Source organism: Arachis ipaensis, chromosome B08 (assembly GCF_000816755.2).
Source record: "Arachis ipaensis cultivar K30076 chromosome B08, Araip1.1, whole genome shotgun sequence".
Taxonomy (NCBI): Eukaryota; Viridiplantae; Streptophyta; class Magnoliopsida; order Fabales; family Fabaceae; genus Arachis; species Arachis ipaensis.
The window spans coordinates 8,511,515-8,516,050 of record NC_029792.2 but is presented as its reverse complement, the minus strand read 5'-3'; positions in this window follow the sequence as shown (position 1 = coordinate 8,516,050).

The window sequence follows — 4,536 nt, the reverse complement described above, 5'->3', positions numbered from 1 at the left end:
AAATCCACACAGAGAGCACCTTTGTTTCTCTCCCCTCCTTGATAGGTGAGTGCGGCTGCTCTGTTATTCATCTCCAGCAGCTGCTCTCCTCTTTTTTACTGGCCTGTGACTAGGCCTTCGACAGGGGGAGGCATAACATCAGAGTGTGCAGTTCTCTTCCAAAGATCTAATCCATTCAAGGGATGTATGATTGAGTCATAGCACCTCATGTAAGCTTCTTTCTTATAACACCCAGCCACAAAAGATTCTAAGTCAAGTCCCTTGAATTTGATGCAACTGATAGCATGGACACAGGGTATGCCACTCATCTGCCACATTCTACATGAACATTCATGGTATGCCACTCATCTGCCACACAGGGTAAGCTTCTTTCTTATAACACCCACCCTGTGTGCTTGTGTGCATGTGTGTGTCAAGTTCATGCTGCGTAGCTGCCAAGTTTTCTCACCTCTGATTTTTGCAGCATACACCCAAAAGGACAATCACCCGAACAAATAGCCCTAACCTTCTGCAAATCACACTTCCTAAACCTGATTGACCTTGCCGTATGCACAACATAAGCAGTTACAGTGTCCTTGAACTCCTCCCAAGATGCATACAATGTGCCAACTTCCCATTTGTATTGACTCATATCTTTCTGAAGCTTGTGAACTGGAAATCTGAAACCCTCATGCTCCAAATCAGACCCATCAGCCCCAACCTGTTGATCGAAATCTAAGTCATCACTGTCTCCTCCCTCATCATTTTCAAACTGCTCAGTTGCTCCAGCATTCTTTTTCACAGCCCTAGGTTTTTTACTCATCACATTCTCATGTTGAAACCCACTTACCTCAGGATCAAGCTCATCATCACTATCAGTAAAGTGCACATCATCTTCACTATCGTCCTCTTCCCCAGATGGATTATACTTCGAATCGAGACTGTCACTGTCACTAGAGTTATCATACTCAACTTCATTGTCGTCCTCTGCCCTAGAGTAAGCAGCAAATGGTTCAGATTGCTTTCGCCCCTCATCTACTCCACCATACAGAACTAGCTCTTGCCCCTCACTAATGTCTCCCATCCCATCTTTATCCCCAACATCAATGTAGCCATCATCAGAAAACATCTCTTCGTCCTGAACCTTATGGACAACATACAACTCTACATGGTCTCTCAACTCTGCTATTCGACACATCTCAATGGAATCCGCATCAGTTTTAAACAATTTCAAATTTTTCTCCATGTCGTCAACAACTGGATCCTTAAACCACAACGATGGGATATTCTCCTCGACGTAACCAAGTTGTTTTAGCTCAGCATACGCTTCAAATACAGACCACCGATCACCATCAATCTCTTCTATTACCGTTGTTTCTCCTCCCACATACTCTAATGGACCGTTCTTATACGTAAACCATCCTCCATGGTAGACCTTCACTTTAAAATAACCTATCGTCTTCTACAACACCCTGAAACAGAGTACAATAACACATAGACATTCATAAAAAATGATAAAACACACGCACCTTCCTATTTCACACCGATGCTAATCCCCACTCTCCACACACATGGCCTCATTCCAACGATAAACAGACCACCAAACCCTAAGTAATCTAACCCGACACTAACCACTGCAGCAAGAGCTACCATACTGAAAAGAAGGAAGAAAATCATACCTACGCAAACCCTATCAGTAATGCTTCAGCGACTCTTCACGTCCCTTCCTTCCAGTTCCTTGATCTCGCCTCCTCTCTTCAATTTCAGTCCATCAACATCTACGGTCCTCTCCGATTCTGGGTTAGGGCACAATGTAATGGATTTGGTGTATGAAGCGTTGTGAATAACGGGTGCTGTAATAAACGTTAAGGATTTTTCATCCAAGTGAAGAAATCAAGCATTTCGCGCGAAATGAAAAGGGTAGAATTGTCATTAAAAAAAATTTAATTAGAAAGGACGAAGTTAAATACAAATGCAACATTAAGGACGATTTTAAATCCAAAATTAGAAGAGGGACGAATTCGATTCTGGCACAAAACTTTAGGAACCAAAATCGTACTTATCCCTTAATCACTTTTAAAACTTTTCAAATAGACCCTTAATAGAGTACTAATGAAAGACAATACTAATTTTATTCGAAAATATTAATTTCAATCCGATTTATTCGTATCTTTAGTATATTATAGTATATAATTAAAAATTATTATATATGTATAAAATTAAATTTTATAGAGAATTTAAATTCGTAGAAAGAGTTAAAGTAAAGTCTAAATTCTATTTTTTTTCTATTCATTACCAATTTTAAGTACTAATTTGTGCTAATATGTAGATATAGATATGGTTTTATTCCCTCCAGCCAATATATATCTTTATTGAAATTGGTTTAGGAAGTATTTAGAAGTGTTTTTGCTCTTCTAAATTTAGGAGTTAATTGAATAAAATTATAGAGAATAGATTGGAAACACGATATTACCATCATCTTCCTATTTTAAATTTTTAATGTCTCGAGTTTGTCATTTTTAATAGTAGGAGATGTTTCTGCAAAGACTCTAACGCTCAAATTAGCATGAGTGGCACGAAAAACTAAGTTAAAGATCATACCTTAGCGTACATATTTAGAATAATGCATATATTTTAAGGTTGTGATGTCATGAGCTCATTTTCTTATGTTCTTTAGAGGCTATGAATTGTCTTTTAGATTAACTTGATCTAGGAGAATAAGTTATTATTTTTCCGTGTTATTTAATACTTTATTGTGGTATCATATGTTCATATATGTTATAACATTCTCTTTAATAGTAGAATAGTACTTACAATATAACAATTAAACTCATAAAGTTAAGTTATTATAGGCATTAGAATGAGTTATGAGGAGTTAGTATATCCTTCTTATAACATATTTTATAGAACCAGAAAAAACATCAAACAAATTCTTTACAAATTCTCTCGTATTCTTAAACTTAGTTCTTAGTATTGAGTTTATAGAAATATTTCAGCAAAAAGTTAGAAAGATATATTTTACAATAAAATTAGTGTTTTTGCTTGTAATAACATTACGAGAATATAAATCTTTTGAAGTTACGACGGTTTTATCTTGATATTATAGATTATGATAGAAAAGATTTATAAAATCAAATTTCTTTTACAAAAAGATCGAAAGAGACGAAAGTCCCCATAAGCTAATAAGAAGAGACCAAGATCTCCTTAAATAAAAAAATCAAATAATAAGCTTTTTAGTTATTATTTTCATATAAAAGAGTTTAATTTTTTACTAATTAATTCTAACATTCATTATCTAAAATTTAAAAAAATTTAATATGTATACTTTTATATTTTGATTATGTGTGAAGTTTGTTATACAAATAAAACTCTTAGAATTCATGGACATAAAAAGAGAGAGAAATATAAAGAAGAAGAAGAGATGAAGTTTGTTAATTTTGAAAAAAAAATATTTTATTCTAATTGTAATGAAAAACAAAGCAAAACACCTATCCTAAATCAATTATGATGATTTGCTGAAGACTCAGACCAAATAACATTATTAGAATAATTATTTCTAGCTCTATATCGAGCCATCCAATCCGCAACTTTATTTGCTTTCCTACATATCCAATCAAATTGCAGATACCAAAATCCTGATAACAGCTCCTGAATCTTATTAACTAAATCAACAACTTCAGACTTGCATCTACTAGGAGAGTCATGCAAAAGGTACAGAATGTCTGGATAATCCGTTTCACACACTATATATGTTTTTTAATCCGTAATTTCAAACTAAAACAAAGCCCCTCCAAATTACAGAAAGCTCACATTGGATGATAGATCAGAAAGGAGAACTACCAGAACTACCCGCAATCCAACCCATTAGAATTTTTAATAAGACAATCAAATCCAACTAAATTCAAATAAGTAAACAAATTAGCATCATAATTAACTTTAAAACTATTATTTACAGGGAGTTTTCAGCACAATCGATTCTTAAAGGTACTAAAAGAAGTACACAATCGGTTCTTATATTCATGACAGTGCTTTTGATGAGTGCAACCACTTTGTGATTTGTCCAATAATTTTCAACATTGAAAATATCATTGCATTTATGCCTCTACAACCACCACACTCCGGTCCCAAAAAGAGTTTCATTATCAGACATGACCTTTCGAAACTAGACTTCAATAGAGATGCCTTCAATTGAGTCAATAACCCAAGGATCTAACATCAACCAAATAACTTTGAAATTTACACAATTTTTAAGGCAATGTTCTATTGTTTCCGGAGCCACATTACATCTGTGGCACATAATCAAACTAGCTAGATGTCTCCTAAAACAAAAGACCTCCGTCGAAAGAGCGTTATGTAAACCAAAGCGCATAGTTAATTTGATCTTTTTTGGAAGATTCAAATGCTAAAGTCAGTTCCAGTTGCTATTTTTATTTCAATTTAATTTATTCTTCAACAACCAATAATAATCCTATCTCGCACAGTCGCACTATACCCTTTTAATTTGTTAAATTAGTAATATAAAATAAAAATTATAAGTTATATATAAAATATTAAAAT